General features: G+C 45.8%; 1 long non-coding RNA gene across 1 annotated transcript; it reads right to left on the bottom strand.

The window, feature by feature from the left end:
- Positions 1–2,293: 2,293 nt before the first annotated feature.
- On the bottom strand, positions 2,294–6,101 carry LOC105554757. Its single transcript, XR_001008375.1, has 3 exons — positions 5,995–6,101; positions 5,153–5,489; positions 2,294–2,813 (listed from the first exon to the last, which is right to left on the bottom strand). It is a non-coding gene; the product is annotated as an uncharacterized LOC105554757 (long non-coding RNA).
- Between the last annotated feature and the right edge of the window lie 6,224 nt (positions 6,102–12,325).

Below are 12,325 nucleotides of genomic sequence, written 5' to 3'. Positions count from 1 at the left end.
AAAACTGATCTTCCCCAATGGCAAAATCTAGGCTAGCATCCTAAGGACCAAGCAAAGCCCATTTCACAATCCAGGCTTGTCAGTACTACTTTAAATTCACAAAAGTAAGGGGCTTATAATAATAAGATGGGCACTGATATGTTCCTAACAGGAAACGCAGACCACAATCTCCTTCTGAGTCTACCTCTGTAGGCAAACCAGGAGGGAGGGAGAAATGCTGGCGTTCCACCATGAGCCATATTGAATATCAGATTGTTAAGCCTTTTAACATGAAAACATCATTTGTAAGTGCCCGTAGCAGAGGCCCAGCTCCTGAGTTGCAGATGACAAAAAATAAAAAGTAAATAAATAAATAAATAAATAAATAAAACTTCCCTCTGAATACATGGCAATTGCCTGATGGCCTTGGGGTCCGGGAGATGTCCCAAGCACCACATTGTGCCTTTCTCAGCAGGCTTCCAAGTCAGCGCAGGTAGGTAGCAAAGAACAGGTAAACAACCAGGTGGAGATTGAGAACCCTAAGTCCCAGTCTTGGGTTAAAGGAATTGTATCATCTTTTAGTCTCTAGCGGAAGAATTTTAGACAACCAGAGTTTGGCAGCAGCAGCTGAAAGCCCCACAGCCCAGAGCACTGGTAATAGAACATTTGGGTCTCACTGTGCTACATTAAGGTCCCGTCCAGGGAGAAAGAGAAAGTAGCATGGAATCTCTTCAAGAGGGCATTTGTCAAGATTAGAAGAAGAAACATAAAATGTGTTCTTTGCAGCAGCAAAAGATTGTTTCAGCCTTCGGTTCTTCTTGTTATAAAGCCACCTTTGCTTGAATGTAAAGGTCCATCTTCTTGCTGGTCAGCCGGCCAAGGGCTGAAAGCATGCTACACCACTGGAATTGGTAAATGGAAGCAGGGACAGGGAAACAGCAGGCAGACAAGGTCACCAGACAAAGCCAGCCCATGGTTGGTTAGAAGAAGCAAGCCCTAGCCGGGCGCGGTGGCTCAAGCCTGTAATCCTAGCACTTTGGGAGGCCAAGGCGGGCGGATCATGAGGTCAGGAGATCGAGACCATCCTGGCCAACATGGTGAAATCCCATCTCTACTAAAAATACAAAAATTAGCTGGGCGTGGTAGTGCACGCATGTAATCTCAGCTACTTGGGAGAGTGAGGCAGGAGAATCACTTGAACCAGGGAGTCGGAGGTTGCAGTGAGCCGAGACTGTGCCACCTGCACTCCAGCCTGGGTGACAATGCGAGACTCCCTCTAAAAAAAAGAAGAAGAAGAAGAGGAAGAGGAAGAGGCAGCAATCCCTTGCTTAGGTTCTAGAGGCACAGATGGTCAATGTGCCACAGAAGCATCACAATTGAGAAGAATTATCCAAGAGTGATAGATAGGCAAGTGGGAATCTGGCCAGTCCTGCTGTTTCCTGCTAGTCAAAAAAGGAAGGAATGTAACTGAGAGTGAGGAATCTGAATGAGTACCACAGGAACATCCGGGGCCTTCAGCAACAGCTGAGAGTTCCCACCTAGAAGAGTGGCAGTAGTTCGGCCGGTTTGCTTAGCCTGTGATTTAAAAAGTCCTCTAACAGTGAGTTTGAAGACAAACCCCATGAGCACCTTACTACAGGACCAGTTGAGAATGCATTGATTCCAGACATGTAAGGCCTCAGGACTCTGGGTTCTGAATCTGCGAGTGGATACTGCTTTTCTCTTGGTTGATGGTTTTCCATTTAAACACACACACACACACACACACATTTTTTAAGTTCTGGGATACATGTGCAGGGTGTGCAGGTTTGTTACATACGTAAACGTCTGCCTTGGTGGTTTGCTGCACCTATCAACCCATCACCTACGTATTAAACCCAGCATGCGTTAGCTATTGATCCTGATGCTCTCCCTCCCCCTGCCACCCCAGCAGGCCCTGGTGTGTGTTGTTCCCTTCCCTGTGTTCTTGTGTTCTTATTGTTCAGCTTCCATTTATAAGTGAGAACATGCAGTGTTTGGTTTTCTGTTCCTGCGTTAGTTTGCTGAGGATAATGGCTTTCAGTTCCATCCATGTCCCTGCAAAGGACATGATCTCATTCCTTTTTATGGCTGCATAGTATTCCATGATGTATATGTGCTACATTTTCTTTATCCAGTCTATCATTGATGGGCATCGGGTTGATTCCATGTCTTTGCTATTGTAAACACATATATTTATTTGCCCTTAGTGTCCTTTATATATTTTTTCTTCCTGCAAAATACGTTAATGTTAAAAAAGAAAAAAAAAATCTTTTCAGTTTATTTCAAGTGTTTCTTTGTTTAAATGTCCTTCAGTTTATTTCAAGTATCTTTTTGTTTTTCCAGTTTCTCCTGGACAAGATGAAAAAGACCTTACTGAAAACGCAAAATTAGGCATGAGAAAAACTTCTGTTCCCCCTCCTGACGCAGTGATAAGGGAATTCTTCATGCTCTACAATGGAAGAAGGAACAGGCTTGTGAGCAGCCAGTACATCGCTATAGCTGCATCATCACAGGCAGTAAGAACATTTGGATTGTGTCCTTTCTCTCCCAGTTACACCTCACAGTTTCCAACAGGTTTGGCCACTGCAACCTCCTCATGGCAAATTGGCCACAACATGGCTGGAGAACAAGCAGGCGAGGAGGAGTGTCAGATGGAAGGCCTTCTGCAAATGGGCAGCCTACAGAACTGTGATGGGTAGGAGCCAGGCTTGGATGGAGCCTGTGTCTGTGTGGACCAGCAAAGCAGTTCCATGTCACCAGGTGCAGGGCTACAGGGGCTTCTGTCCTGTGCTGTGCATCTTGATGACCTAGGCCTGAAGGTCACAAGGACAGCACAGTGAGGACTTAAGCACCTGGAAAAATCAACATGCAGCGAGCTCACGTTTCACAACATCTTCTGGTCCACCAACTCTCCCAAGAGGAATTGTCGTTGGAAGAATGCACTTAACGTTTGTTCAAATGTTTTTGTTTTTGTTTTTTTTTGTCAGGGGAGGCAGACAGAGTCTCACTCTGTTACCCAGACTGGAGTGCAGTGGTGCGATCTTGGCTCACTGCAACCTCCACTCCCCAGGCACAAGTGACCCTTCTACCTCAGTCTCCTGAGTAGTTGGGACTACAGGCATGCAACATCACGCCCGGTTAATTTTTGTATTTTTAGTGGAGACAGGGTTTTGCCATGTTGCCCAGGCTGGTCTCGAATCGTGACCTCAAGTGATTCACCTGCCTCAGCCTCCCAAAGTACTGGGATTACAGATGTGAGCCACCGAGCCTGGCCAAAAGAGATTTATTATTATTTTTTTCTCTGGGTGGTAGAAATGCCAGTGGTTTTATTTTCTTTTTACTGATACACATTTTCTGCAATGGTATGGTATTAATTGTGTTAAAAAACAAAAACAAAAACAAAAACAAAAAACAAGAAATGATAAAAGGTGTTTTTCAAAGGACCCCAGTCCCATTTATAAGGCAAATAATGGGACTGGGGTCCTTTGAAAAACACCATCAATCATTTCTTTTTTTCTTTCTTTCTTTTATTACACTTTAAGTTCTGGGATACATGTGCAGAACGTGCAGTTTTGTTACATAGATGTACACGTGCCATGGTGGTTTGCTGCACCCATCAACCATCGCCTACATTAGGCATTTCTCATAATGCTGTCCCTCCCCTAGCCCCCCACCCCCTGACAGGCCCCAGTGTGTGATATTCCCCTCCCTGTGTCCATGTGTCCTCATTGTTCAACTCCCACTTATGAGTGAGAACATGCAGTGTTTGGTTTTCTGTTCTTGTGAGTTTGCTGAGAATGATGGTTTCCAGCTTCACACAAACTCATTCTTTTTTATGGCTGCATAGTATTCCACGGTGTATATGTGCCACATTTTCTTTATCCAGTCTATCATTGATGGACACTTGGGTTGGTTCCATTCAAGACCAACTTGAGGAGGCAGTCTGACTCTTAGCAGAACTCGAACGCTGTGCTAGGAGGTCTGCTGCTCTCTTCAAAGCTGTCAGGCAGGGATCTTTAAGTCTGCTGAAGCTGCACCCACAGCCACCCCTTTCCCCAGGTGCTCTGTCCCAGGGAGATGGGATTTTTATCTATAAGTCCCTGACTGGGGCTGCTGCCTTTTTCTTTCAGAGATGCCCTGCCCAGAGAAGAGAAATCTGGCAGTCTGACCACAGCAGCCTTGCTGAGCTGCAGTGGGCTCCACCCAGTTCAAACTTCCCAGTGGCTTTGTTTACACTGTGAGTATAAAACCATGTACTCAAGCTTCAGCAATGGCGGACGCCCTTCCCTTCACCAAACTCCAGCATCCCAGGTCAATCTCAGACTGCTGCTGTGCTGGCAGAGAGAATTTCAAGCCGGTGGATCTTAGTTTGTTGAGCTCAGTGGGGGTGGGACCCGCCCAGCCAGACCACTTGGCTCCCTGGCTTCTGCACCCCTTTTCCGGAGGAGTGAATGGTTCTGCCTCACTGGCATTCCAGGCGCCACTGGGGTATGGAAAAAAAAGAACTCCTGCAGGCCCGGCGCGGTGGCTCACGCCTGTAATCCCAACACTTTGGGAGGCTGAGGCAGGCGGATCACGAGGTCAGGAGATCAAGACCATCCTGGCTAACACAGTGAAACGCCATCTCTACTAAAAAATACAAAAAATTAGCCAGTCCTGGTGGCAGGCGCCTGGAGTCCCAGCTACTTGGGTGGCTGAGCTGAGAGAATGCCCTGAACCCGGGAGGCGGAGCTTGCAGTGAGCCTAGATCGCATCACTGCACTCCAGCCTGGGCGACAGTACGAGACTCCGTCAAAAAAAAGAAAACAAAACAAACGTAAAACTCCTGCAGCTAGTTGGGTGTCTGCCCAAATGGCCGCGCAGTTTTGTGCTTGAAACCCAGGGCCCTGGTGGGGTGGGCACCAGAGGGATTCTCGTGGTGTGTGGGTTGTGAAGACTGTGGGACAAGTGCAGTGTCTGTGCTGGAGTTCCTCAGGCTTAGTCCCTCAGGCTTCTCTTGGGTAGGGGTGAAAATTCCCCGACCTCTTGCACTTCCTGGGAGAGGCAACGCCCCACCCTGCTTCGGCTCGCCCTCCCTGTGCTGCACCCACTGTCCAACCAGTCCCAATGAAGTGAACCGGGTACCTCAGTTGGAAATGCAGAAATCACCCACCTTCTGCGTTGATCTCACTGGGAGCCACACGTGGGCGCTGTTTCTATTCGGCCATCTTACCAGCAATCGAGATTTATTTTTATAATGAATTAGTTCACACAGTTATGGGGTCTGGCAAGGTGAAAGATCTGCAGTGTGAGTAGACAACCTGGAGGCCCAGGAGAGCTGATAATTTAGTTCCAATCCAAAGGCCCGCAGGCTCGAGACTTAGGGAGAGTTAATGTTTCAGGCCAATGGCAGAAAAAAAGTCAATGTCCCAGATTGAAGATCATCACGCAGGAAGAATTCTCTCTTACTCAGGGAACGGTCAACTTTTTTGTTCTATTCGGGCTTTCAACTGTTGAATGAGGCCCACTCACATTAAAAAGGGCAATCTGCTTTACTCAGCCTACTGATTTAGATACTATTCTCATGCAGGGACACCCTACAGGCTGGGTGCAGTGGCTCACACCTGTAATCCCAGGGCTATGTGAGGCTGAGGTAGGAGGATCACTTGAGCCCGGGAATTTGAGACCAGCCTGAGCAACAGAGCAAGACCGTGTCCATACAAAAAAATTAAAATAAATTAGTCAGAGGTGTCGGCATGCACCTGTAATTCTAGCTGCTTGGGAGGCTGAAATGGGAGGATTGCTTGCTCCTGGGAGGCTGCGGCTGCATTAAGCTATAGTTATACTACAGCACTCCAGCCTAGGCAACAGAGCAAGAGCAAGACCCTATCTCTGTATTAAAACACACACACACACCTTTGCAGACACCCTAGAATAATGCTTGACCAAACCCTCCATGGCCTAGTCAACTGACACATAGAACTATTGCCTAAAAATGATTTGAACATCACTGACCTAGTGATGACAAATATGAAGCCAGCGAGCAGAAGGTCTTTGATCTTCAAATCTTCCTTATTGAATTTATTTTGCTGTTTGAGTTTAGGTGCCAGCCTTCATTCCCTTGTGGAGGCTGCAGAGGAGAATCAGTTTCCTAGTTTTGTGTAGCTTCTAGAGGTCACCACATTCCTTGGCTCATGACTGACCCACTTTCTCTATCTTCAAAGGCATAGGTTTAGCCTTTCTCATATCAAATCACTCTGACACAAATTTCCCTGCCTCCCTTGTTTATTTATAAGGATCCTTGTGATTATATTGGGCCCACCTGGATAATCCAGGATGCTCACTCCTTCTCAAAGTCAGCTGATTAGCAACCTTAATTCCACCTACAACCTTAATTCTTCAGTTAACGAAAAAAAACAAACTCTAAAAGATTTTAAAGAGACTTATTCTAAGCCAACATGAGTGATTGGGGCCCAGGAAGACACACAAATCCAAGAAGCCTTGAGTAAGTGGTCATGAGGCAGTTAGGTCACAACTCTGTTTCATATATTTCAGGGAAGTAGAAGTTACAGGCAAAGTCCTAAATCAACACATGGAGTTTATACATTGGTTTGGCCAAAAAAAGCTGGATATTTTGAAGTGGGGGTTTACAGGTCATAGGTGGCCTCTGAGATTCGTTAACTTGCAGTTGGTTAAAGGAGTAAAGCTCTGTCTAAAACTTGGGGGTCAACAGAAAGGAATGTTTTAAGATAAGGATGCTATGTCGCAAGATCGATGACCAGCAACTGCAATTTAACCTTTGACTTGCGTAGCCTTAGGTCTTGTTTATAATTGGGTATCTTAGTCATAAAGAGTCTGTTTTGTCAGTGTTATGATCTCTATTTTAACATTAATGCTGGTCAGTTGTTGTGCCTAAGCTCCAAAAGGGTGGGGGTATAACAAGACATGTTCAATCTCACTTCTTGTCATGGCCAGGAATTCACTCTTTAAGATTTTTGCCGGAGGTCCCCTTAGCCAAGAGGCAGTCCCTTCAGTCGGTGAAGGGACTTTGGATTCTTTTAGCTTACACCTCCTTACCATGTAATATATTCACGGATGTTGAGAGTTACAAAATGGGTATCTTTGGGGGTCCGTTATTCTGCCTGCCACAATATTCATGCCAGGGACATCTGAAAGAGCCTCTCCCTTCACACTACTGACCTGTTTCCAGAGTGACATTGGCTCCCTGGCTCAGGGCCATTTTCTGGCATCTGGGCCCTTCTACAATAGAGCCTTCTGGTAACAGAGCCTTCCGTACTTAGCCAGTGTTATCTTCTCAGAATTTCTTCTTTTACTGGTTTTCTTGCCTAGAAAGTGGTTCTTGCAGCCAGGTGTGATGGCTCACACCTGTAATCCCAGCACTTTGGGAGGCCAAGGCGGGTTGATCACGTGAGGTCACGAGTTTGAGACCAGCCTGGCCAACATGGCAAAACTCCGTCTCTACTAAAAATACAAAAACTTAGCCAGGCATGGTGGTGGGCACCTGTAATCCCAGCTAGTTGGGAGGCTGAGGCAGGAGAATTGTTTGAACCCAGGAGGCGGAGGTTGCAATGAGCTGAGATAGTGCCATTGCACTCCAGCCTGGGTGACAGAGTAAGACTCTGTCAAGAAAGAGAGAGAGAGAGAGAGAGAGAGAGAGAGAGAGAAAGGAGGAGAGGGGGGGGGGGGAGGGAGGGAGGGAGGGAGGGAGGGGGAGAGAAAGAAAGAAAGAAAGGAAGAAAGGAAGAAAGGAAGAAAGAAAGAAAGGAAAAGAAGGAAAGAGAAAGTAGTCCTTGCTTTTTGGGCTCAGATTATAGAACCAACCAACCCACCTGAGGTCAGCTTCTCATTATTGAATGGCACATTGAACTTCTAAATAGCTTTTATACACTTCAGGGCCTTTGCAATTACTATTCCCTTTGCTTGGAATGCTCTTCCCCAAGATTTTCTTTTCTTCTTTTTAATTTTTATTTTTTAGAGACAGGGTCTGATATGGTTAGGTTTTGTGTCTCCACCGAAATCTTATCTTGAATTGTAATCCTCATAAGCCCCACATGCTAAAGGAGAGACCAAGTGGAGGTAATTGGATCATGGGAGTGGTTTCCCCCATGCTGTTCTTGTGATAGTGAGTGAGTCTCACGAGATCTGATGGTTTTATAAGGAGCTCTTCCCCCTTCAGTTGGCACCTCTCCTTCCTGCTGCCTTGTGAAGAAGGTGCCTTGCTTCCTCTTTGCCTTCCACCATGATTTTAAGTTTCCTGAGGCCTCCTCAGCCATGCAGAACTGTGAGTCAAACCTCTTTTCTTTATAAATTACCTAGTCTTGGGTATAGCAGTGTGAAAACTGACTAATACAGGGTCTCACTGTGTCCCCAGGCTGGAATGCAGTGGCCAGATCATGGCTCATTGCAGCCACAATCTTGTAGGCTCAAGCAATCCTCCTGCCTCAGCCTCCTGAATAGCTGGGATTACAGGCATGTGCCACCACACCCGGCTAATTTTTTATTTTTTGTAGAGAGCAGGTCTCACTATGTTGCCCAGGCTGGTCTCAAACTCCAGAGCTCAAGTAATCCTCCCACCTCAGCCTCCTGAGAAGCTGGGATTACAGGTGTGAACCACCACAGGCCCCCCCAGGTTTTCTTACAGCTTCCTCACTTCCTTCAGTCTTTTCTCCACTGCTTCACAGAACACCATATCATAAATGGCATGTCTCTACCCTACTTGATCTCTGACTCCTTATTCTGCTTTATTTTTCTTAGTATTTACTATGACCTCGCATCTAGGACTAAGCCTGCCACCTGCTAGGTGCACAATAAATATTTGTTTGTGTCAACAAAAAGAGTCAAACTGTAAAATATTTGAAGAGATTTATTCTGAGCCAAATATGAGTGACCATGGCCTGTGACACAGCCCCCAGGAGATCCTGAGAACATGTGCCCAAGGTGGTCAGGGTGCAGCTTGATTGTATATATTATTATTTATTTTTTTGAGACGGAGTCTCGCTCTGTCGCCCAGGCTGGAGTGCAGTGGCGCGATCTTGGCTCACTGCAAGCTCCTCCTCCCAGTTTCACGCCATTCTCCTGCCTCAGCCTCCTGAGTAGCTGGGATTACAGGTGCCCGCCACCATGCCCAGGTAATTTTTTTGTATTTTTTAGTAGAGACGGGGTTTCACCGTGTTAGCCAGGATGGTCTCCATCTCCTGACCTGGTGATCCGCCTGCCTTGGCCTCCCAAAGTGCTGGGATTACAGGCATGAGCCACCGTGCCTGGCCGATTGTATACATTTTAGGGAGGTCCAAGACTTCAATCAAATACATTTAAGATGTACATTGATTTGATCCAGAAAGGTGGGACAACTCAAAGCAGGCAGGCGGGCTTTCAGGTTATAGGTAAATTTAAAACTTACTGTTTGACAATTGGTTGAGTTTATCTGAAGACCTGGGATCAACAGAAAGGAAATGCCTGAGATGTGATAAGAGGTTGTGGAGACCAAAGTTTTATCATGCAGATGAAGCCTCCAGGTAGCAGGCTTCAAAGAGAATAGATTGTAAATGCTTTTTTTTTTCTTTTTTAATTGAGACAGAGTCTCACTCTGTCACCCAGGCTGGAGTGCAGTGACGCAATCTCCGCTCACTGCAACCTCTGCCTCCCGGGCGCAGACGATTCTCCTGCCTCAGCCTCCGGAGTAGCTGGGACTACAGGTACCGGCCACTACGCCCGGCTTATTTTTTGTATTTTTAGTAGAGACCGGGTTTCACTGTGTTAGCCAGGATGGTCTCCATCTCCTAACCTCGTGATCCGCCTGTCTCGGCCTCCCAAAGTGCTGGGATTACAGGCGTGAGCCACCACTCCTGGTCTTGACCTTGTATTATAAAAGAGAAAAATATTTATTTTCAAAGTGGTTTCCACAGTTGTTCAGGAGAATCCCCACTTTTGCATTCAGTGTTGATGGGCTCTTACAAATAGTTTATATACCTACAATTTGTTTTCATATTTGTGGGCACAAACATATCACTGTGAAAAACAACATCTCTCAAATTTTGAAGAGCTCTTTGAAAGTTTTACTCTTCATATTCTGGGTGATATTTAGACTTAGTAACTGATGAAATAAAAATTAGCCATTTATAAGGACCAGAACTATCCAGGTATTTAAGAGAAACTAGGAATATTTCAATTGATATAATTAGAGCTGGGCGGAATCCTGAAATACCATCTCAAATTTAGGAAAGAAACTGAGGACCATCTAGAGGAGACACGTTGGCCACAGTCACCCAGAGCATTTGCAGAAACTGGCCTCCAAATTTCTACTTTACTGTAGAAGGGAATCGGTTTAAAGCTTATGGACAAACTCTTATCAGAGTTTCTAAAGTTAGATGATTTTTGAAACTTCAGGCATTGCTTCTGTTGAACAGATTTTCATTTTTAGATAATAGCTACCTTACAAAATAACATTTATTTATTTATTATTTTATTTATTTATTTTAAGATAGGGTCTTGCTCTGTCACCCAGGCTGGAGTGCAGTGGCACAATCTCAGCTCACCGCAACTTCTACCTCCTAGGCTCAAGTGATTTTTTCCATCTCAGCCCCCTGAATAGCTGGGACCACAAGTGCGCACCACCACACCCAGTTAATTTTTGTTGTTGTTTTTTGTTGTTGTTGTTGTTTTGTTTTGTTTTGTTTTGTTTCTGAGACGGGGTCTTCCTCTGTTGCCCAGGCTGGAGTGCAGTGGCTCGATCTCTGCTCACTGCAACCTCCGCCTCCCAGGTGCAAGCAATTTTCCTGCCTCAGCCTCCTGAGTAGCTGGGATTACAGGTGTGCACCACCATACCCAGCTAAATTTTTTTTGTTTTTAGTAGAGACGGAGTTTCAGCATGTTGGTCAGGCTGGTCTCGAACTCCTGACCTCATGATCCGCCAGCCTCGGCCTCCCAAAGTGCTGGGATTACAGGCATGAGCCATCGCGCCTGGCCTAATTTTTGTATTTGTTATAGAGATGGGGTTTCACCATGTTGCCCAGGCTGCTCTCCAACTCCTGACCTCAAGCGATCCTCCTGCCTTGGCTTCCCAAAGTGCTAGGATTACAGGCGTGAACCACCTTGCCCAGTCAATAACTTTTTAAAAGGAACCTATACAAATAATTTTAGAGAAACACAAATACCTGGGCTCAACAACTGTCAGGGTGACAGCAAAGCCGTTCTGGTCTTGTCCAGGATTTAAATGCCTGTTCTCAAACAAATACATCCATTCCAAATGACATTCTAGGGTTTTTAGATACAACTTCTCATAGAGATATGATGACCAATAAGAAATCACTTCTCAGTTGGGCGCGGTGGCTCACTGCTGTAATCCCAGCATTTTGGGAAGCCGAAGTGGGCAGATCACCAGAGGTCAGGAGTTCGAGAACAGCCTGGCCAACATGGCAAAACCCCATCTCTACTAAAATTACAAAAATTAGCTGGGCGTGGTGGCGTGTGCCTGTAATCCCAACTACTCAGGAGGCTGAGAGAAAAGAATTGCTTGAACCCAAGAGGCGGAGGTTGCAGTGAGCCGAGGTTGCACCACTGCATTCCAGCCTGGGCAACGGAGCGAGACTCTGTCCCCCCCCAAAAAAAAACATTAGTAAAAGAAAAAAAGAAATCACTTCTCAATGCCTGTCACATTTTGTGAGTGCTGTCTGTGTAGCTTCACCAGTGTGGGTTGTAACTCTGGGTCTGATACTTAAGAGCTGTTAAGATTTTGAACAAGTGACCTTTCTGAGCTATTAGACTTTCAGAAGTTTGCAGCTTTTATTACAATACTATTATCATTATTAGTATCATAAATTCCCATAGAAAATGTGGATAAGTAGCTGTTCTTATAGGATTCTTATGGTAATTAAATAAAATAATGCACTTTAAAAATAACTTAACACTTCAACATGTAGTAATCTGTAAACGGTACTGTTAGTAGCAGCAGTAGCAGCAGTATTGCAGTGTCACATCTAATGTGAAAGTTAAGTTACCAAGTCAGCACGTCAAGCCGAAAATCACATTAAAATTATTCTTGGCCAGATGCGGTGGCTCACGCCTGTAATCCCAACACTTTGGGAGGCCGAGGCGGGCGAATCACGAGGTCAGGAGTTCGAGACCACCCTAGCCAACATGGTGAAACCCCGTCTCTACTAAAAATACAAAAATTAGCTAGGTGTGGTGGCGGGAGCCTGTAAACCCAGCTACTCAGGAGGGTGAGGTAGGAGAATCGCTTGAACCCGGGAGGCAGAAGTTGCAGTGAACTGAAATCACGCCACTGCACTCCAGCCTGGGTGACAGAGTAAGATTCTGTCTCAAAAAA

This window comes from Mandrillus leucophaeus, unplaced genomic scaffold (genome assembly GCF_000951045.1).
Source record: "Mandrillus leucophaeus isolate KB7577 unplaced genomic scaffold, Mleu.le_1.0 Scaffold659, whole genome shotgun sequence".
In the NCBI taxonomy this organism is placed as follows: domain Eukaryota; kingdom Metazoa; phylum Chordata; class Mammalia; order Primates; family Cercopithecidae; genus Mandrillus; species Mandrillus leucophaeus.
This window is presented reverse-complemented; position numbering and strand designations above follow the sequence as displayed.